At 34.6% G+C, this 24,893-nt stretch overlaps 1 protein-coding gene across 3 annotated transcripts in view; it reads right to left on the bottom strand.

Moving 5' to 3' along the window:
• LOC149085234 (leucine-rich repeat, immunoglobulin-like domain and transmembrane domain-containing protein 2) overlaps positions 1 to 24,893 on the bottom strand; it is a 131,154-nt gene that overhangs the window by 9,631 nt on the left and 96,630 nt on the right. For 2 of the 3 annotated variants that reach the window (XM_089233121.1, XM_089233120.1), the window contains one exon: positions 10,854 to 10,939. The gene's annotated coding sequence lies outside the window, so the exon portion shown is untranslated. The remainder of the gene's footprint in view (positions 1 to 10,853; positions 10,940 to 24,893) is intronic. The other variant, XM_089233122.1, reaches the window with a different exon arrangement.

A 24,893-nucleotide genomic window follows, 5' to 3' on the forward strand; every position in this document is an offset into this window, starting at 1 on the left:
CAAAAAAACAGATAGGGAATTTTGGGAGAAGGGAACGGATTGCTTTTCAAATGAAATCGTTTTATGAACTTTAAGAAATTACATAAAAATAATACAATATATTTCATCGGTCTCAAATATGAACAAAAGAGACTTTACGTGATTTTGATGAGTTTTACATGCATTTTCGAGAAAATGTTCCATTTGGATGAAATATGAAACGTGGTGAAAAGAGTGATCATGAAGATTTGTCATAGTTCCCTCTGAAATCGCAAATGATTTCACTTGAATACGAGGTAAGTGAAAGTCGTTATGTTTAAATATACGATGATGGATTGTGCCTTAAATTGCTTACAATCTGTCCCTAATGATGTGAACCTTTTCTTTCTGCCATTCTATCGCATGATCGTCAGCTGTTAAAAAGCGTTCGGGGTAAATGTGAAGATTCGAAAAATGCACCTGCGCATCATTTTTTTTTTTTCATCTTTTTTTTTTTCAATGTACTCTGAAAGAATTTGCTGACGAAATGAAAGAGCAAAAACACCATATCGTGAACTATCATTAACGCTAGGGTGCTTCTTTCCAGAACAACTGGAGCTTGACAGCCGGAGCGATCAAGTGATAATCATTAACGCTTTTATGGCAGGATTGTGAAAAAAAAAAATAGCTCGCGCATGAAAAAGATGGTGTTCAGGATCAATTAGGGAACTCATATAAATGCACTGAACATTGATTATGGCAGGGGAGTTTCGCGAATGCCTATTAACATATCACCTTCAGCGATCAACGATACAAAATTACGAGTTACCCGTTCGCTCTTCTAAGATATGCTGCCAGAATTTTGTTATCAAATTTCAGCCTTGAAGTTAGAAAGCATCAAGCAATGTTTTATACGAGATAAATAAAAGGAATATAACGACACCATTCATTATTTAACCCTTTCACTACCAATTTTTTTTCTGAGAAAAAAATAAATTATAAGTACCTTAATAAATCAAGTAGAATATAAAGATATCGATAATATACTTGAAAAATAAAACTGAAAATCAACAGAGGCAGGAGGGATCGGGAGGTCATAATGTGTCCTATTGGTGGTTTTAGTGAGCAATATGTTTCAGTGATATTGTAATAATGATTAAAATACAATGAACAACTAAGATATTTTTATACAAATCAATTTTTCGAAGGAAAATAAAATGATAAAATGCCAACGGGACATATATATGTCTAAATGGTAGTGAGAGGGTTAATGTACAGGGTGATTCAAAAATAATCATCTGATTTATAAGTAATATATTTCAAAAAGTATGACTATACTATAGGAAGATAGTTAATACCTGGTAAACAGCAAAAGACATTTCAAATTTTTCCCCCACTACCTATAAGTAAGTGTTCAATGTGTCCTCCTTCGTTACGTGGTACACATACACACGGTTGTCTAATTCATCCCCAATATAGCATGGCAGTATCCTATTGATGTTCGTAAAAGCGGTGGTAATTCGGTTCTTGTGCTCATTCAAAGTGGCTGGCTGTGGAGGCACGTACATAGCGTCTATAATGAAACCCCAAAGAAAAAGTCGCAAATAGCAAAAGATCAGGATTAAAGGCTCGTCCGATGGGATGGCGACTGTGCTCCATATTTTCTACGGTCTGCTGATTGGACTGAAACAAGTGATGAAGATGTCCATATTCCAAAACACAAAACACTTTTGGAATATTGAATGTGTGGGAATAAAAATTTAACCTTTGCTTCTTCATACCCCGTCTACTATTAAACAGTACAATTTATGTGTTTCAATATATATTTTTTTAAAACCAGATGATTATTTTTGAATCACCCCGTATATAAACTTCATGTGATGGTGAGGAATCATACGGTTTTCATGTGGAACAAAATGCATCCTATAAAAGTACTAATAATTTTCTTGAAACCGTTGCAATGGTTTGTGTGTTGATATGATGAATTTTTTTTCTCACGTGATCAAGTTAGTCTGATTCCCAATGTTTATTGGTTTATATTTCTCGTTGAACTAAATTACTCCACTTGTATTATTTTACGATCTAGTTCGTAAAATGAGTTCTCGTCACAACCAAAGCATTGCTAATTAGATAACTTCACCCCTCTCCTTATTTTAACCCCATTACGATCACGGGCGAAGTATCTCGTCCAAACGCCAGTTGAAGAAACCTATTCTAGCTACTCTCTGTTTTCTATACCTCTTCTCTTATCATCGCGGAACTTCATTGTGAACCTATTGCATGAAGTTGTTTTTTCTCTTATCTTTCTATATTCCTGTTTAGGGATTTCCCCCCTCACAAAACATCTTTTTATATATGGAGAAGGGAAAATAACACATAGGGGAGGGAATCAATTGCATACATGCTATTGAAATAGATGAGGGTGAGAAAGAAGAGAGGGGAGGGCATGAAAGAGAAACTATTTTTTCGTTTTTATTTCTGAAATACAAGTAAGGGAATCAGTTTCATCGCTGAGACTTTCAATCAAAATCAAAGCTATTTGTTTATTTATTGAAATTTAAGATATTTTATTATACGATATTTTGTTATTTTGAAATTATGAGAAATAACATTAAAACATCAAATTTATCAAACGAATAAATCGACAAAATTTGTTACTATTTGCTTGAGTATTCCGTTTTTGTACACTTTTTATTTTTTACACCTTCTGATTCAAGCATTTCGGTACATAAAGTAATGATACGATGACAACGCGTAAAAACACAGAATCATTGATATAATACATATAATTAATATAATATAATATAAAGCATATCCTTAATTCTTATCATTACTATAATAAATATCCTAAAAATATACTGTAATCTTTCTAACCCTTGAATGCTCGATTTTTTTTCGAGCTGATAATTTTTTCATAGTTAGTAACACGTATTGAAAGCCTGAAAAATAATTTAAAAAAAATCGATTTCGAATCGCACTTCTTATATAGGGCCTTATTAAAGACGTGCAAAGTCTAAAAAATCTCACATTAAATAAGTGTATTGAAGAAACATTATACTTTCTCCAAGTATATACAGTATCTCCCCACAATAACCGACAGGCCGTAAAACTCGAGGGACACCAGTTTTTTGAGTGTTGGGGCCCGTCTGGCCCGTTCCCGCAGTGCCGGGAAATGAGTTGTTTAACAAAGATCCAGTATGCATTAAGCCAATACAATAGATTTTTAGAATAGAGATATTTAAGAAATTTCCTGAACATGTGACTGGAAATTCCCGGCATGCTGGCTAACTAGCAAATTCACAAAATAAAGTGGAAAGAATATTGCCTGTACTTATAGGCAAAAAGGTGAGTTTGAAAAATTATCGTCAAACTGGCTGCAGTAATGGACATTTAAAGAACCCTTTCCACACATGCAAAGCTACACATTCAAGGGTAAGGTACACATTCTGAAGATGGCAAGCGATATAATTTAGTTTTAAACCCTCTGAGTACTCGTCAGAATATTTCTCATTTCAAAGGTAGTACTTCCAGAATAGAAAAAAAAATGGCGTCAAACCAATCATACAGGCATTTTGTTATCATAAGTAGTCCCACACCAAGTATTGTACACTCACGCTGAGTTAGCCTTTGGCTACGTCATTAAACGTCACGATGGGCGATTCCATTTCTCTTCTTTCGGTAAAAATGTCGCAAGGGAGAAGGAGCAGGTTGGTATTTTCCGTTCGCGTGTTTTGCGCTATTTTAGCGAGTTTCCCCTCCTTGGACAATGAACCCACCCTTTGCATGTCTAGGTCAGTGGCCAACTGAGTATGGGCATACAACAGTTGGAACACCAATTTCTCGATGAGGATATGTGATAGAATAGAATCCCAATCGGTAAAGAAACGAGGAGAAAGTAAAAAGTAATTGATTGACCTAAAAAGCATAAAATATATTGAATAAACGGTGTCTCAATGACTAACGTGAAATTTTTTCTTCAATAAATTTATCGAACAGCATCCCTAATAACATATACTAATATTAACATACTTTGCACAATTAAAAACGATTGCAACTATTTCAGTGTTCATACTTTTAATATAGTATAAATTTCACCTATGCTTCAATTAAAGGCTATAAACCTTTATTATTACAGTTTTTCATACATAGTAGCTCCTCGTAAAATCCGTGGATTCATGCAACCTTTATGAATTTTAGGTCATAGTCCCTTATACAACTTGATCATAACTCTTCCAGCGTAACGAAGTTATTTCCGCGTTTTACGACTTCGCTTTACAGCCATAAATTCCATAAATAGTTCGGTTCTGAATAACGATGATTTGAAGTCTCTCTCTCTCTTTCCACACTGAATACTTTATAGAAGCTATAAATTTGGTCACCACATTAAACTACCTGACTGAAGTACTAATTTTTCCCTGTACGGTGGAAGCGGGTGTTCAAGCATACTGCCCGAAATGTCCGCTTTCCATCGGATTTTCACTGTATCTTTTTGGAACAACTACTCCAATGCACTTCAATACAAAAAAAAAGAATATATATATTTTTTGTTATTCTAAACTACATTATATAAAATATATAACTATGTGTAACACGGAGTCTCTTTCTAATTCATACACAGGGTGTCCAAGAAGTCCTGACCCATCCGTTGGTTGCAGACAAAACTTCCAATTGAAAAAAAAAATGTTCAAAATGATAGTCTTATTATGATACTTTTAACAAATAAAATAATTTTTCGACAGAAAATTACGAAGTTAAACTTTTCGTTTTTTCCCAGGAACCCTATAGTCATATCTAGAAAATGTTTTCGTTGTAGTAACATAGCAAATAAAACACATATGATCAACACGAGATATGATATTTCAAAATGGATTCCGTATTTTTGCCTCTCATTCAGGAGTCTGTGAAAAAAATAAAAGTTAGAATAATTAGAGGTTGATTTTTCTTTCTTTAATGCCACTCATTATTAGTCGTTTTTGATTTGCTGGTAAGCGAAGGTGTCTGATATTTTTACCACATATATGGTATGAAGAAATTAACGAATACAATTTTGTAATAGCGTGTTTGCAAATAAGTAATTTATTAAATTGTATTCATAAAAAGATTTCCTCAAAACAGTGGATATCAATCGTAATCACTTAATGTATTAACATCAGTATATTTATACTCCTCCGGTCATTTCTGGCACCTAATAAAATGTGAATATTGTTATTATTATTATTATTATTTCAAGATTGTTTTACATTTTCTTTTTTTTTCTTATCATGATTACACCAGATTCACCAATAAATATTAATATCTGTGCAAATTATGACTTATACAGTATATTCAAAATATTTTATTCATAGATATTACTCTGTTTTCTTTCCCTCTTTCTTGTTTCTGTGTTTATAATTCTTTTTTTCTCGTCAGCTTTTTATTCTAATAATATATAATACCCGTAAATTATATACTTCATTCAACTATTGAAAATTTCATTACTCTTATGAAACCAATATTTCATTATTTAGTTGAGGATAAATTTAACTATTTTGCTATTCAATTTGTGAAAGACCCCTGGCTTTTCTATCAATCTTTAAAATCTATATCTCTGTCAATTTTTGTCAAATGGTAATGGAATCTATTTTGATTTACACAATTCTGAATTCTTTTCTTTACTAAGAACATACGAAGTCCTTGGGAAAAATACAAAAAATAAAATTTTGCTTTTTCAAAACTAATTTGCTCATGCAAAAGTACTGTGGCATGAACACATTTACCTCATTAAATACATTGTTGCAATTGGAAGTTTTCGTCTATGACCATCGTTGGAGGAGAAAAAAACCTGGACAAGAACTCTGGACACGCTGTATAGAAAATTTCAAATTTTATTGTTCAAAACCGCCGCAAAAATACGGTTAAAAATAACGATGCAGGATTTATACTCAACTATTCAGAAATTTGGATAGTTTTTACTTAACAGCCCGATACAGACTCATGGCGCACTCTTTTGAGAAATCACTGATTACTGTTAACTTTTGGTGCTGCGTCTATTGCGTTTGTGAAATTTTTGTGTTTTAATAAGACTGGACAGTTTTTATGCGAATGGGATAAGTATTGCGCTGATATAAAAAGCAAAATAAACGTTCTTAGCAGTATTTCAGTGAAAATCGGCTTCGTAGGATACGGCTTCAATAGTTGGGAATCCATTAACGGATTTATAGTCTTTAAAGAATGAAACAATCTTGAGATTATTATAGAAAAAATGAAAGTTTGAAAACGAGTAATAAAATTTTCGTTCCCTAGAAATTATATACCGAAAAGAAAATGGAAAAAAAAAAATCTAATTTTTTATTCAAATATATTTATTTTGGTTTAATCGTTCATACGAGGAAAAACGCATACTTTTCAAGCTATTTGTTGATCGTGATGAAGCGTTATATTCATAAATCGATGAATAATTCATTATATATCTTATGCCTACTTATAGTTATATCTATGAAGGTCCAAGTAAAGTGCTGTGTATTTTTTAAACATACTACCTTACAAAGATAAAAGATTAAAAGAGAGTATCAGAACTATAACTAAATGAATAGAAAATCTGTGGAAATGTTAATCGTTGAAATTTGAAATTCAAGTACGAAAAAGCATCAAAGGGGCTCGAGATATAAGTTAGGAAAACTTTCCTTGTTTCACAGAGAGGAGATGGAAGCGAATATATTGAGCGAGAATGTATTTTTTTTAAAAAAAAACTGAAATGGAGTAAAATTTCTTTTACTGGAATATATGGATTTGCACGACGCACCTTCAAGAGAGGAAACTTGAAACGCTGTAGGAAAATATTACAAAAAAAAATACGAACCGGATATATTTTTATTTTCTTCTTTGGAAAACCCTATAAATAAGCTTTTTGAAAGAAAATACATTGCTGGAGGAAAAAAAAAAAAAAATTCAGGCAACAAAAAAAATTCCATAGAGATATTTTCAAGATGTCGTTATATTCGCTGTTGCATTTGTGCTCTCTGACGGAGAGAATGTTATTTTTCCCCTTCACGTACCGCGTGCCGTCCAGGTTTTTCTATCGTTTTCATTTATTCAGAAAGGAAGAGCGTGTTCTGTGTATATATATTGGTCTTTTTCTTCTTTTTTTTTCTCATGAAGTGGAACATGAAGTATTTGAATAACTCTCTTTTTCTGTGCAGTAAACGATTATAATCTTCCGATCTTGAACCTCAACATAACTTGCACTCGTTGCGTTCGGTCGATTGTTGTTCTTCACGGGGTAGCAGCATATCAGAGATTCTAGTGTTCAGCAGCGAAACCCACAAAGAATCGGATTTGTCTGAGAAATTGTTTTCTGATGATAAGGAAGGAAAAAAAAAATTGATGTTATGTTGCAATCGTTCCCCAGTAACCCGAAAAGAGTTGCTATAACGTATCCTTTTTACTCGCTAGTTATCAATGATGTTCGGTGACTACAATACACTTTTTCGCTTTCAGACAGCTCAGACTCTGTTGACAAACGTCAAGTCTACCATTGTCCCGGTTAAGGGGCTGGGTGGTGTCAGGTGCTTTATTATTCATGTACACAATTCATATATTACGCTAAATTCAGTTATTATACGAATGACCGGATATTATGCATAATAGCAGAGCATTTTGGTAAGTTTGATAAATTTCTCCACATTAATCACTTTTTATCGGTGATAATGCATAGAACCCAAGCGTCGTTGGTAAATTTGATAAATTTCTCTCAAATAATCAGTTTTACTGGCGTTCATGCGTAGTTCCCAAGCGCCGTTGATAAATTTAATAAGTACTAAAAAAATATTAATTTTACTGGCAATTATGCATAATACCTCGTTCTTAAACATGATAAATCGTACTATATGGTATACTATACAATGATACTTCATGCATGTAGTATACCATGATATTGGGGTACGATCGTAAAATTTGTTATCATTATATCGGGGTCCAATTATATCTATAACACATACTAGACTCATTTGGAATTTTTTCATATTCATCAATTTCACCAATTAGAGGTCATTTAAGTATTACGTCAGCATCGTGTCGGGGGGGGGGCTGCTGACTTTTCATGACAAGGGGGAAGAGGGGAGTTCGAATGATGCTTACGTCATCAATCAGTCTTAAAATCAGTCATAAAAAATATGAAATATTCTGAATGACATCTTACTAGATGTGCCAAAAACAAGGAAAAAACTTTTGCTAGTCTGTGGGCACCTGAACTAACATTCTCCTCTATAGAGCCACTTTAGTGATCACCAAATGCTCCGCGGATCTTTCAAATGATCTGGGAATGTGCTGCTGGCCGCTCAAGTGTTCTATAAATTTGTCTCGGACCGCTTAAATGCTCTTTAACTGTGTCACGCGTCACTCAAGTGATCTGTAATTATGCCATGGATCGCTTAAGTAATCTGGGAATGTACTGCGTGTAACTTGATTGATGTAGAACTGCACTGGAGGGAAGGGGGCTTAAGCGCTCTAAAACTGTGTCAAGGGCTCTCTAAATGTAACACGGGCCACTTAATTGTTTTGGAATTGTCGTGGGTCATTTGAGTCATCTGAAAACGTGCCACGGGCCGCTTAAATGCTCTGAAATTGTGCCACAGCACACTTGAGGGATCTGTAAATATGTCATTTAGTTCATTTTTAAAAAATTACGTTTCAGGTGCCGGGCCACATTTGGTCCGTGGGTAATGGATTTAGCACATGTGGCTTAGAGGGTGGGACGCAATGGATTCTTTAAAAAAAAATTGTGTAGCATCGAAATTAATAGAAATTTATTATAATAACATGTAAAGTTATTTTCTTCCAAAATTTTAATTAAAAGAAAAATGTTTTTTGCAGCAAAAAAAAAAAGAAATTTTTGGTTGTCTGAGAAGAGCCTTCCACATGCTTCCCCCCCCCCGTGTAGTTCTCTGATTCTGATATACATTTTGGGGAGTAGTCAGGGTTTTGCTGACATTTGATGACAAGGGGGGAGGGGTCAAAAAGGGCTAAAAATTTGCTGACGTAATACTTGAACGGTCCCTTTCGAAAGTTTGGATATTATGCATAATTCGATATATTTAAATACGTACGATTAGAATAGTATGCATAATCAAAGATAAAGGTGATAAATTTCAACTATTTATCAAATTTACCAACAACGCTTGGATGTTATACATATTCGCTGGAAACAGTGATGAATTTCTCAAATTTATAAGAGGATTGGTAAGTATGCATAGTAACCGATTCATCACATTTACCGTAACACATATAATAAATAAACACAATAAATAACAATAAACACATATGATAGAAGAAAAAAAAGGAAAAAGAGAAAAAAAATGTTTAAAATAACGGCGATCCTTCACACGCACACAACAGAGAAGATTAACTCAAAATAATATTTAAACACTTAAAAATGTGTGTCTGATTGTAGAGGAAAGCTGCGCATGTCTGAGATTCTACTGCAAGGAGATTCCTTACTACATTTGTGAAGGAATTCTGATCGCTGTGCAGCAATTTATACACGGTTTCACAAATAGGCCTATGAGGACTGTTATACATGATGTGAATGACAATACAGGCAATTCAAATACTGTTATTGCCTATTATAAGTTTTGTATGCTTGGTATCCTTCTGCAAGGGGTTCCCTTGCTAGTATGTTGGCGGAAAATGACTATAATATGGCAAATTAATGACAGTTTTAGTATACGAAAATTTGAGAACAATTTAAATATGTTTTACTGTATTATTAAGGAGGTTGGCTCACGAAAATTTCCAAAAGCACGCGTTTTTAAATTTTTAAATACTTCGAAATTTTCTGCGTCTAAAACACACACACAACTTTCGAATTTTAGTTCTACCTGCATCGAATGTATTTTAAATCTATGCTGATGTCAGGTGCTGGCAAATATAATCTATGCTAAGTTTTTAAATTAAAATGCTTTTCTCTCAAAACTATATGTTTTTTTAAGATTTCTTCTTGTTGAAGTGTCTTAAACAAGACACTTTTCTAAGATTCTCACAAGACAAGATTTCTTCTTGTTGAAATGTGTTGAATCTTTGTATTCACATCGTGGCGCTGTTGAGCTTTAACGAGATGATTGTCATTAAAATGATCTCAGGCAATTTGATGGCATGAATTATGAATAAATGCAAGTTATTTTTGAACAAAGTTACAGGTTATGGAAGTTGTAAATCGAACGTAAATAATCAACAACTAAAATTTCAAAAGCTCTCATTAAATTGTATAAATTATATCCACGAAATTCAAAAAATATATATATCAAGTGCTTGAAATAAATAGTAACACTTTAATCGTTCCTTCAAACTCTCCATAGGAAAGAATGAGAAGCAGAGCTCGTGTTCTTAAATTGGTGAACAAACTTGATATAATATAAGAGGGAAACTTTTGAGTGGAAAATATCAAAATTAAAATGTATACGACTAATGCAACTGTCATCTTTATAGGGAACTTCATGGATATGTCAAGGGCTATCACATAGCCCTGGGATACTAAGTGTGTTTAGGCTTTAATGAGAAAAATTACCCACCTGTGAAAAAAGAAATTAATTTTGTATAAAACAGCATAATTTGCAACAAACTTGGAAAACAGTCAAAATTCGACGAAATAATTTAAGATCAAAAAGTAAAAAAAACATCAATAAATCTCTCTTCATAACTATATTATTATACCAATGAATACTGATAAATAATGATGAAATAACATTTCAAGGTTTGACGTTGTACGGAATTTTATTTCTCGTACGAAGTAAAAAGGCTGTTTTTTCTCCTCAATATATACAGATGTTTTTTTTAATTTACTTCACCAATACATCACTCGTTCCACTAATAAAAACCAGTTCATCATTCAAAAGTAAATACATTTATTAGTAATATCTCACCTACAAATGTGAATATGTTGGTGAGTTTCATTTTTCTCGTCTGTACAGCTTTAGTCTCGTTTGTGACTATGAAGGCAAGAAGGTCACTAGATAGGAAAAAACAAAGATATTTTTAGTTTTTTTTAATGAATAAATACCACTACAAAAAATATAAATGTTTGAAGAAATAAAGTTATTATGATATGCTGTATGTAATATAGGGGTGGGGCGGATAAGATAGGCAATTCAGAATATTTTGCAGCTTTAACAAACACAGTAAAATCCATATTAACGGTCATCCCTGAGATGCTGACACCCTGTTTCATGGTCAAATGAAATCTTCCCTTGTATGCCAAATATATGCATTTCAAAAACCTGATCGAATTGACACTCTTCTTTTATGGATGATTTTTTTGCCCGCTGTCGTCCGCAAAAGAGGAATTTTGCTGTAGTCAGATCTATACAAAATTTTAATCGTTCAAAAATTTGAACATATACATGGACTCAATGAGCATATTCCCCATACTGTGTAGATTTAAATGAATTTACTTTTTGTTTTAGGGTTTTTCAAGGATGTGGTGCATCAGGAAATGATTGCAGCATCAGCTGAACTAAAAAGTTGTATATTGGGGTTATAGTTCTACATAAAATACTGTTTCTCAATGCATCGCGACACGAGTTGATATGTAGGGGATGTCTCAATTCAGAGGTTGAACAATAAACTTCGTCACATGTGAATGATACAAATTTATAATTTAGAACAAATCGAACGAGATCACGACTCACCGAAACGTGAGATTTTGTATGTAAAACAAATGATTTATATCATTATATTCTTAACGTCTGTGTACACAGCTGGATGAGTGATTTTTATATCGAGTGATTTGTAAACAGTTTTATTATTGCGCAGAATCGTTGAGCGCATGCTTTGAATAGAATGTGTACTGATTTTGTATCAGTATGACTATTAGTAAATGTTGCAAAATTCTCTGAACAGGCTCGCTTATTTATGGCCAGCCTAGCATGTAGAATTTATTGCATGAAAATACTGCATAATATATGACTTATCTGACTTATCTATACACACTGGTAAGATCAATTTTAAGAGGGAAAACATGAAAATGAGCACAGCTCTAATATTATTGAATGAAGTTATAAATAATCGGTTGATCCTCAAGAAAATGGCAATGCGATGAAAGTTATAGCAATCTGTCAGAAATATGCAGATTTGTGCACCCGTTGCCGTTTGAAGCATTGAAATAAATTGGAGAACAATGCTTAAAAATAGGATGGGAAGAATCAAAAATAACGATAGAATGTTTGTGCATGTATGAAAATGTCTTACCAAATCATTTACAGAATTGCAAAACAAAAATTACGTACAACTGGCTGATGGAAACGACAAAACCCATATACAGATATGCAAAGATCTGAAGTTACCCAATATGCCATCCTCTCCAGAATACGAAAAGAATTCAGGTATGCAGGTGATGTATCCAAACAATTTATTGGCAGCAATGTATAATATACAAATACAAATACAACGTCACAACAGGCAAATTGCCCAACGAGGTGACTGACTTAAGAACATCATGGATCCCCGAGCCATTTTTTGGAGGCCCTACCTACTACTACTACTACTACTACACCCCCCCGCGGAACCCCCCAACGAATCGGTACATGTGGGAATGTGCATGTACGTGTAGTGAAACCTGACGTGAAGTTTTTGTTGTTTCTCTGTAATGCTTGTTATGTGTAGGTAGTGCTGCCATCTGCCACCAGTTTTTTTAACTGTGAGTGAAGTGTTATGATTGAATGATTTATCGTTGTAGGACTGTTGCTCTCTGTGGCGAGACTTTTTAACGGGGAGATCGGCTCGCATTTGCGCCTTGAAGTTGGGAACCACAGAAAACCAACTTCAGCCGACCACCACTGTGGGGTTCGAACCCGGATCCTCGCATCGCGAGTCCGTCACTATAACCACTCGACCACCACAGCGGCAAAAATAGTGATAGACGAATGACTCATTCATAGATTGCAAAAGCGTTCTTCGTCAAAGCAACAGGAGTTCAAATATTTCGGTACACCATGAGTAATAGGCTTCATAATAGGAATCTATATGATAGAAGACCAAGACTACATTCATTTACCATCCAGCTGTTAATGCTATATATCAAGTAGGGATCACCGAGCTAGACAAGTCATTTGTCATTGTTTATTGATAACTATTTCTCCTTGATCCTTTTCCATTTACACTAGCTATGTAAAACAAAATTTCGAAACTGCCCTGTACTTCCATGCCTTATATGCGATGTAGATGAGTTAAATTGATTGATTCATTAATATGTGTGCTGAAGACTCCATTGCGAAAAACACCCGATACATTGATGCACGGTTCATCGTGATTGGAACAGCAATGACTGGAGCCGACTTCTTTCTACTTACGTGTCTCAATTTTGGTTTAGACGCATTATCATCGGGGATTGAGCAACGCAGTCTATACTTTTGCAATAAAATCATCTAAAAACAGATTCAAAAATGGTGTAATCATGGTATGGGCAGACATTGTTTTGAGAGGCCACTTGGAATTGCGCTTTTTTACTAGTAAATATATAACTTCTGAGAGATAGAACGTTAATATTCCTGATCCTCATTGTGTATTTTACAGAGTGTCTTAGGTGTTAATTTTTTGTAATCAATTATATTCGTTCTCATGGTGCTTTACCTAAGAGTTTCTTGAAAATGAAAATACCCTGCAAATGTAAACTTGCATATCCAGTGGGTATAAATCCAATTGAATATGTGTAGGATGCACTAAGAATTCGAATTACATCTTTTTATCCTCCATTCTACTACTATGTAGAAGCTGCAGAGCGCGTATCAACATCCACTACAGCGTATACATTTCACACAAATACCCTTTTTCCAAAGCAGGACAATTTAATCAAAATTATGAATACCTAGATACAAACTCGTTTGTCATTCCACGAATCTATACGGGAAAAATACATCACATTTTTAATTTTCCGTTTCCATAACAGACATCAAAGCCGTTTGGGTTTAAAATTTTATTTCTATTCGGTATAACTTCTTGGCTCCATAGGTACACATATGTGCACCTTAATTTTTAATGGGTTTAAAATGATCATTTTTCAAGTTAAGATTTGAAGCATGCGTATATATGAGGGTACCTAACTCAAATGGTATGGTCCAGGTAAAGATATTGAACTAAATAAATAAATAATTTAATTTTCTCAACATAGTTTTCTCTATTAAAAGGGCATTTTGACATGCAATAAACACAAATCAGTCGAAAAAAATCAATGGTTAGTTTTGACTCAAGTTTGAAGAGGTTAAGTCTTAGTAGTATAATTGGCATTACATGACCACAAAACGATCAATTGAATTGCATTACTATTACTTTGAAGAAATAAATCACTTCCTGAACATTATGAATCTGAAAATAATTATAGTGAGAATGAATGACATTCTTCTTAATATTGCTAGTATGCTGGTATGTAAAATAGTATTCTATTTTTGCAAGATTGGTAATAATTAATTTCATGATGGATGGAAGTATAGATAATGCGTGTATAACGTTAATGTCTATGGAATAAATGCTATAATAAACCTTATTTATTGGCACTCGTGTATATTTCACTGCAGAATATACTCAAACAGGGCAAAAAATAACAAAGACAGACACAGTAACATGCACAAGTGTTGCGTGCTTGATTTCCATGTGGATGATTGTGCCTAACCCAAACTTATATATATATGTTAGTAATTCTCTCTCTGCTAAGAAACCGTTCTTTCTATTAATTAATCGCACATATTCCACTGCAAGAACGGTGATAATGGGATCGATCGTACAAAAGCAGGCAGCAGTCTACAGGAGTAGCGCAGTTGTTTGCAGTTACCTAATTTCGGGAGGTTGCTCCGACCATGCCAATTATGCAATCAATTCCAAGAGGAACAAGACGATTTCAGTCCTCCGGTCGTGCCGAGTTCATTCCGTTCCGTTTATCATCTTGTAATTAATGAATTAAATTGTTTTGCATGTGTTATGCAGAAACTGCTAACCTTGTGAAGGGGGATATGCTTTCGTTTCGAACACTCGCTCTGTAACAGGATAATCGCTGCGAAAGTTCCTGCGCAGCAATCAAGTCTGCTTTACGGATCGATGTATAAGCACGGCTTCCCAGGGCTAGTTTGCAGGTATGACAAACTGTTTTCTCTGGCTTTCATGAATCAGAGCAAGATGGAGGGAGGTTGTCTTAATTGATATTCCCTCTTGTAACTATTTCCGTTGCAATTTCCATGTTTGAATGAAACATGGGATCGGTTAAATGAATTTAACCGATGCGCTTGTTTCGAATTCCCGCTTCACAGTTGCATGACGAACGAATAAGAAATAAACACGCAAATCAATTAAACAAAGAAATTCGTAGCAGTAACAAATGTTACCATTCATTTAGCATGCAATAACTGCTAACGGTCACGCTTCTAAAACGGATTATTTTTCTTTGACAATAAAATAAACCGTGTTTCATACACACAATTAACTATAAATTGAAAAATAATAATAATTTTCAGTTTTTATATCCAGAACTTCAAATTGTTTGAGGGGAAGGTACGATCACAAATATTATCAAGCAAATTCCTTTTAAATACAGTTCGAGGAGCTAAAATTCACCACAACATGCAGATAAAGCAAATATCATGTAGCACTGTCCCAGTTGATTTAACATGATGACTACCGAAAACTCTAGAAATTGTCAGCAACTGGTAAAGGGAGTTGAAACAAATCATAAAATAACCGATAAACGTCATTATTTTGGGAAGATAAAGTCGTATATAGTCTACCTTTATTAGGCTTTTCCCCACCTATAATTGATATTTAAGTTCCAGGTTATCTTTGCAGGGTAGCTCTGAATGGCTTTCTACTGAAACAGGGTAAACGGGGCAGTGCTTTATTTATTTTATGCTATCTTATTTGCCTAATTTTTAGATTATTGTCAAATATATCATGTGCGTGCGTACTCAGGCAGCTTTTCAACAGTGTTTATTAACTTATACAGACTCCCTCTTCCCTTGCCTTTCTGTAATTAAGTGATAACGTTTTTGTTTTCGCTTGGAAAACAACCAAACAAGCCTATAATGTTCAGCCGATGTTTCAAAAGTGATAAACTCACATTCAGTCCGTGTGTCGAATTGAATTTATCACGTTTTTTCCCTAGTGGACATTTCGAGGATTGTCCATCATGTCTGTTGCCTTTTTTGATCCTATGAAAAGGAAATTACTTTTTACAGGTTCCCGAGATAACTAACCATGGGTCTGAAAATCATGAACTGTCTTGAAATACCAAATTGTTTTGCCACTTGAGCCAGAACCCTTACTTAAAGCCTTAATTACGCTTTCCCGAAAAGAATCCACCGAAGGTTTTTTTTAAGAGTTTCCATTGTGTGGTTCATAATCCTACTATAAATTCATATTACATAAGAATCAATTACTTCCATATTTGATTAAATTACATTTCTCAAAACCTTCCACTCGTCCAAACACAAAAATTAGGCAATGAAATCTCACTAACAGCAAGAAAAATTTCAAGTACAGGGTGTCAATAAATATCTTACTTCTTTACCATATCTCAAGGTCAGGGGAGTGCATTCAAATAAGTTGGCGCTTCACAAACATTATTGCATTTTCCGAAAGAATTTTGAGTGCAACTATAGCAGGGAAATTTTGTGACGGAAAGAGCACCGATAAGAAAAGCGAAACGAATCTGAGCGAAATGAAAGCTCCGTTTTCCTCAGATTCGGTTCGTTATGCGTTATTACACATGACGTTCGTTTCACAGATTTCATGAAATATGAACTTTTCGAAGAACCTGATTGCGCCGACAAAGGAACGTAGATATCACGATGCCACCATTAAAAAAAGAACTCTTAACCTTACATTTAGTACGTTATGCAGGAATAACTGCATAATATAGGTGTTAAATCTTGTTAGGTGTTAAATTTCTTAAATCTTGGTTGCAATTAACTAATACTTGAGTTTTTTATGACAAATTGCACTCCGACATACGTGAATTCGAATACGCGGTTATCGTCGGTCCTATCTATTACCTAACTACGGGGTATTACAGTAGAGTCTCGCTCATCCAATATAAACTGTCTGGCAAAACGTCAGATACGCGAAAATGTCGGATAATAGGGATGTGTTAAGAAAAAGCCTATTAAACGTCAAACTATGTTATAATTTTACACATTACGAACCTAATAATCATGTTTTGCAACAAAACAACAGAAAAAAAATTAACTGAAAAAATGAACTTACAGTTGCAGAATATTCGGAAGTTAAATAGGGAACACATAAAACCTGTTCAATCCTGTTATGATTTGAATACATTTTTAATCGTAGTCTGCTTTCTCCTGACGAGTGCCGTTTTTTCGCTGCCTAGTCTCGCCATCTTTGCAGCATCATTTTGTAGATTCTTTTAGCTTCTTCTTGTTGCTCAATGCATTTAATTCAGTTTCTAGAGCCTTTACTCCGTTGTTATGTGAAATTCTGAGAGGCTCAACAGTTGGTGCTTGATCTTCAATTTCGTTGCTATCGCAATTGATAAGAGCCAGAATTTATTCATTAGTTATTTCATACTTATCATCATCCTTCATTCAACTTTCTATTTCTTGCAAAGATGCATTCTCACATCTACAGATATGTTGTACTAAAAGTAGAATGTTCTGTTTCATCTGTGCTTTCCGTTTCCATACTTTCACCATCGCCTAGTAGCTTCTTTCATGATTTGGCTATTGTTGGAGCCCTTACGTCAGCCCAGACCTATGCCACCCAATAAGCAACATCCTCTACCTTAATGCGTTTCAATTTTTCAATCATGTCTTGTGCTTCTTCAATTTCTTCTTTCACTGTGGACAGTAGTTTCCCGCGATAGTTCCTTTTTATCGTTTACAAAACGCTCTGATCCATAGGTTGGAATATGGTGGTTGCATTAGGGGGCAGAAACCAATGCCTTAATGTCACCATCTTGAAGCTCCTTTGAATCAGGGTGCGTTGAAGCATTATCTAGCAACAAAGCTGCTTTTCTGAGCAAATTACTTTCTTTCAAAAACGACTCTGTTGAAAGAATGAATTCCTTAAAAAAACAGTCTTTAAATATTTGACTGCCCATTCATGCGTTTTTCTGACTGTAGTATTTTAGAGCGTTTTTTGAAACTGTTTTAAAGACTCTAGGATTTTTGGACTTTGAAATTATTGCAAGATCCACTTTGACGTTTGCTGTAACATTACTGAATGTTAAAATTATTAGCCTTTCCTTACTACGCTTGTAGTCGGGGGCTGCCGTTTCATTTCTCGTTTCCAGACTCTTACTAAGTAACATTTTGTAATTAAGGCCTGGCTCATCACAGTGAAATATATTACCACCCGTTAGGGTTGCAGTTTCAATTAATTCCTGAAATCTTTTCTCTTGAATGATTCCATTTCTTCAAAATTGGATGATAGTTTTTCACGGACATAGTCTCAACGGACGCAGTAGCGTTTCTTCGATCTGTCGAGTCAACCGGCACTTGATGTGAAATCTGGGTCCTCTTCATTGAATTCATTAGGAAAATGCAAAACCTTTTGCTGTAAAATAGGCCCTGAAATAGTCACAATAACTTTTTCATAGTCACATTTTTTCAGTTTTTTTTTAATGCATACTCCGTAACTCTCGATGCACATCATTTTTATTTCAATTCATTTTTTTTTCCTGTTTGCTACTGTTACCTACGTCAAAGTCATCTGATAACTTCTGCATTGCATCTCCCTTGCCCAGTCTCTTGATTGCATAAAGTTTTTGTTCCATCGATACAACAATTTTCTTTCTTTTCGTAGCCATACTTGCGTGAATTTCAACTTTTAAACAACACAACAACGTAACTTGTCAAATTAACACATACCGATACACATAAGCGTGTAATAAGCGATAAACCGATCCGCATGCAATGATTAACTGCACTGTACTGAGTAGTGAGTTGTGACAGCGAGAGTGAGTTGGGGGGGGGGCGAATGACAGACACATGAGTCATAGTGTAGACGGCCGCGCTACTGCACAGTCGGGGTAACTGATTAGCTGCGGTAGAGTCGGAAGCTACAAAAATAGACTACGCTTACGCTCGCAACTTGCAGTCATAGGCGGTGATAGACTTGTAAGTCTGGGGGGGGGGGCGGCGGGCACGTCCATTATTGCTGTAAGGGCACGATGATGATGATGATGTCAATTCATATATGCATATATACATTAGATCAGTCGACTCCACCTTTGACGCTGAGGGGGGATGATCCCTCACGCCCCCCCCCCGTATCCCACCTATGCTTGCAGTTGTTGCCGATTGATTTTAACCCCCTTTTTTATGCGGCGGGATGTCGGATAATACGGAATATCGGATAAACGAGACACTCTACTGTACTGTTTTTTCTGATTATTTCTTTGCTCCCACGAGGGAGGAGCGTTTACTATGTTAAATAGGAGTGGGGATCAACCAGTGCCAGTACAGTGAAATTAGACGTAACCAGGTAACGCATCTATTATCACATGACAATTACGTTTACGGGTATGAGGAAAAAATAAACAAAAAAATAATGAAAACTGGAAATTAATTTAAGGAGTAACAGATCAAATGGTAATTTTGTCTTATTAAAGTAATAATTCGGTATTTATTAAAAATTCAAAATTTATGAAAATTATAGGAAAAATTGGAGGATGAAATAATTGAAAATTAACGAATTAAACAATCGGGAATTCATTAATAAATAAGAAATTAACAAAAACAAATAATTGATGAGAGGATGGAAATGCAGAATTTATGAAAGAAATAATTTCCAAAAAATAATCACACATCATGATCAGGATTAGTGAAATCCTATAATTTTTTGGCTCTCCATTTGATTCAGGACCTTGCGTTAGATCAGGGATCCCAACAGTGGCGTCAAAGCTGCGATTGAAATGGGTTCTCAAGAACCTACCGTATTTTGCAAAAACGACCGGTGTGTGTGAGCTTGGTATTCAGATTTTTCGAAATCCCCTATATAACTATATAACCTATATTAATCCCCTATATAACCTATATTTTATCCCCTATATAACCTACAGCGGATCAGTCACAAATGCATATAAACTTCCCACACCTCTTAATTCCAATTAATTTTGTCTAGATCAGTGACGTCAAACTCATGCTTCGACTTGCATCATTTCGTAAGTTTAATTTCGTGAAATTTCCTAGCGCATTAAACGCTCATTCAATCCATAATGACACGATATTATGAATCGAAAATTTCTATATCTCATTTCAGCTTGTGCAAACCAACTAGTTTAGAAGTTAGTTGTTAAATTAAACAACATATAGAAGTTTCACTTCTGTTCGCGCAGTTTTTTTTCATAGTTATAACATTTATTTTTAAATACGATACACTTGTCAGAGCAAAGACAAAAAACCGAGTTTTATAGAAATAGAGGTTTTTTCAGGTTTCTCTCTACTATGTTTCAAATAAGAGTAATTGAAAAAATAAAAGTGGGTATTCGATATTACCCAATTTTACTATTTTGCATTCTACTGTTTGCATTATCTTTTGAAAAATATCGAAACAATCTGATTTTTATTTTCAGAAACACACTTTTAATTCCCCAATCAACGATAAAACTATTTCATTTCTTCTTTCTTTTGAAAACATTACAAGTGAAAAAACTCAAATAAATATAATGCCGTATAGAACTACCATATCATCATCGATTGATTAATTATTTGCAAGGAAGAAACACAAGATTTAGAAAAAAAAAATGGCTGTGGTTTTGATTGAAATTTTTAGAACCACATTTTCTTCTCAACTATTAGAAATATAATACAAATACAAATACAAATACGACGCCACAACAGGCAAATTGCCCAACGAGGTGGCTGACTTAAGAACATCATGGATCCCCGAGCCATCCTTTGGAGGCCCTACCTACTACTGCTACACCACACCCCACCCCCAGTGGAACCCCCAACGAATCGGTACATGCGGGAATGTGCGTGTACGTGTAGTGCAACCTAACGTAAAGTTTGTTTCTGTGTAATGCCTGTTATGTGTAGTGCTGTCATCTGCCCCCAGTTTTTCTAACTGTGAGTGAAGTGTTATGGTTGAATGATTTACCGTTGTAGGACTGTTGCTCTCTGTGGCGAGACTTTTTAACGGGGAGATCGGCTCGCATTTGCGCCTTGAAGTTGGGAACCACAGAAAACCAACTTCAGCCGACCACCACTGTGGGGTTCGAACCCGGATCCTCGCATCACGAGTCCGACACTATAACCACTCGACCACCACAGCGGCTTAATTATTTAATTGTTAATATTTCCCTGTTTCTCTGACGGTAAATTTATGTAGTTATCTGGTACATAACACTTGAACCCATCTGAACATTCTCGATAATATTCATGGTCAAATATCAACAAGACCACATCTTTCTACGATCATAGCGTGTATGAATATCAAGCCCATTGATATACAATGATAGTATTACAGGTGCATTGTCTTGAACAAGTTAATTCCACTTTCTGTATGTCTACGTTATCTGGACAACTCATGATTATTCAGTTGAATTTCATCTCCATCAAGCTTCGGGCGATCAGTGGTATCTCAAGAGTAATTAGCTCTTGATCTTGTGATGGTGTAGTCGTTACGGCTGTCGAATCCTTTGGTAATTATGAGGTTGTTTATGTCCCATAGAAGTTTCCATGGGTACGTTTCATAGCAGGAATTTGTATATATGTATGATGAGCTATTTATTTTCAATATACTAAAAAATCGATTTATCAACGAAAATGATCGATTGTAAACATTATTTGTATAATTATTGAATTATTTCTGGTCTTGTATTGGTATAGTGTAAAATTAAGTGATTAGCGTTACCTCATCAGTGTATATATATCTATACTTTTTAAATTAACTAATCTTCCTACTAAGATAGAGAAATAAATAATTGAGAACTAAAATTTGAATTAATCTTCAAACTATGTAAAATGTGTAACCATCGCAAGGTAAGGATGAAAAAATTCTATGGAAGACCAGGATGAAGTGATTTTGAAATTTCTATACTTTTTATGATTTCTATACTTTGAAACTACTTATAATAAAATAAAATGTTATTATGTGATAACTCGCATAATTATAAATATCGAAACTAAATTTCTTGAATATCTATGATTAAGTAAATGAAAAAAAATACTACATTTCCATCAATGTTTACAAGAAACACAAAAAGAATATCAAAAATTATTTCCACTAATGTTTCGGAAATGTTAAATATGATATATACTTCTTCATTCATTTATAAATGATAAAAGCATTACTGCTGCAATATCCAACAAAATATTGCAATTAAACGATGAAAACCACAGATCTATATTGTTTCATTACTTTCACGTGAATGCTTCATTCACCGTTTTCAGAAAAAAAATGTAAAATCCAGGAAAACGATTAGTGATTAATTATTAATGCGAACAAAAGGTACACAGTTTTATATTTTTAATAGGGTATATATATTTAGAATAATTATCAGTGTTTCTGAAAAATAATTGACCACATGCAGAACATTTCCTTTTTATTTTCATTGATTCCATAATATAATTTCCATTCGTTAACAGAAAAATAACTATATTTGAGAGGAGGAAAGACAAGATATGACAATATATCGAAACGGTCAATAAAACATGAGGTTGCATTTATATTTTTACAGTGTATTTAAAGTTGTTCAAAAAGCTATAAAAACCATTTTTTAGCTATAAAATATAGTTAGAAACAAATAAAAGCACGTTTCTGATATTTTGAATAAATCGGCATCTTATTTCCTTATGATATGTTACCAATGTCGTTAACAGTTTAATTTTAAACGAGTGGATATATTTTCCCTCACATACGCATGTAATTCGTGAAAAAGTAATACACGCTATCAATCTTTAAAAAACTTTATGAGCGATATGCTTAATCATCAGGGATCCCAGGAGTAAATTATTATTGAAAATGCTCAATAAATCAGCTCAACTACCGCGTGGCACCTGCGAGGTATAAATTTCCTTTGGCATATTCATAAGCGCATATAATTTTCAGAAAACAGCGGGAGTAAAAGATGTGCCCTTTAAAGCGTGAAAGTTCATTAATTAAAATTACAAATTAATAAAATCTAAAGCCTCTGAAAAGTCATAAATCTGCCGTAAAATACATTTATGTTACACTAAAATTTAATCTACAGTCAATCACACGTGCAGGTAGAACAGTTCATTATATATATAAATGTATAAGCTTGGAATGCAACAGTTTACACATGTAGCCATGTGTCAACGTATATGTAATTATGAAAACAAAATTTTGGAGCATATGGTTGTAAAAGAGGGTTTTTTAAAGAATTTTGTTAAATATGCAGTTGTTCTCTAAGCATTGATTCCAAATGTCTGGAGGAAACATTTTGTACTTTGTATTCAGATCACCCAGTCCATGTTACTTACAATCAATACATGTTAGAACTGGTGAGAAATTTAAATTCATGCAAAGAAACTTAAATGACACGTATGCTTATAGAAATTTCAATAAAATGTTTGTATTTTTTGATACAAATCATAATTTTTTTTTACTTTTCTATGGTTTCGTGTACAAAAATTCAGGGTGATTCAGAAAAGATGGGGAAAACTTTAAGAGGTGATATTACACACCAATACAAACAATTGCCATCAAATAATGCATGGTCTAACATGAAACGCAAACGCGCTTGCGCGTTTCGAAACGGCCGCTCCGCAAACGTTAAAACGATATTCCTATGTTGAAATTTATCGGGAGAAAAAGATCACCATGCATGCAAATGTAACTTGGGGAAGAAGAAAAAAACCATATGCAAATCTGCGTCACAGTGAATGAAAGGTGCGGATGCCAGCCCTGTGAAGTTATTCCAGCCTGCAACCGCGTTCTAACAGTTGTAACGCACTGGATGACGCCCGTTACTTTCATTCACTGTGACGCAGATTTGCAAACGGTTTCTTCTTCTTCCTCAGGTTACATTTGCATGCATGGTGATCTTTTTCTCCCGATAAATTTCAACGGGAATGTCGTTTTAACGTTTGCGGAGCGGCCGTTTCGAAACGCGCTAGCGCGTTTGCGTTTCTTGTTAGACTATGCATGCTTTGATGACATTTGTTTGTGTTGGTTTGTACTATCACCTCTTAAAGTTTCCCCATCTTTCCTGAATCACCCTGTATACAGGGCGCATAAGCAACAGGGCTTATAGCTCATTGCCGGTGAACCATTGATCCTCAAGATTGGGAAAAAACAGCTTTAAATACGGGAAAACCATTTTATCCGCATGTTGTTCACGATCGAATTTGTTTTTGGAAATCATGATAAGCAACATCGGCAAAATTGTTGATGTTGTTTATCTTGAGGTCCAACATCGTGAACACTTGAGGTGTTTACACGAGATTGGGTCTGGGGGCAACTTGCTGAATTGGATAGAATCGTGGTTAAAATATATTTCACAACGGGTTATGGTGAACGAGGAATTTTCTGATTGGACAGGTTTGAAGAGAAGTGTCCCTCTTCAAGGAAGAAGTGTATTTGTGGCCCTATATACCTTTTCACTTCATATCGATACACACGATCAGAGTATCGATGGGATTGTTAGCGATCTCGCAGTGACGTGAAGCTGATAGGGGTAGTCGGGAATCAAAACCACAGGGAGTTTGCGCCAGACCAACTAAAACAGGATTGTAGCATTGGTAAATAAATAAAACATGTCTTTTAGCGTTGACAAGTGCATGGTTGGTCATTTTGGTTCGAACAACCCACGTTTCACTTACGAGTTGAATGGTGATATTATTCTGGATGCAACTAGGATAACTGATCTGGGTATACTTATTGATGAGCTGCTTAGATTTTCTGAACATTGCTCAGCGGTGATATATCGAATATCTCAGTGAATATTGCACATAGAAAGGTGGAATTTTTTGAGTTGGCATCAGGAGCGACAGGGAAAC

This window comes from Pholcus phalangioides, unplaced genomic scaffold (genome assembly GCF_987345545.1).
Source record: "Pholcus phalangioides strain wild (caught in Gottingen) unplaced genomic scaffold, Ppha-v1.0 ptg000007l_1, whole genome shotgun sequence".
Lineage (NCBI taxonomy): Eukaryota > Metazoa > Arthropoda > Arachnida > Araneae > Pholcidae > Pholcus > Pholcus phalangioides.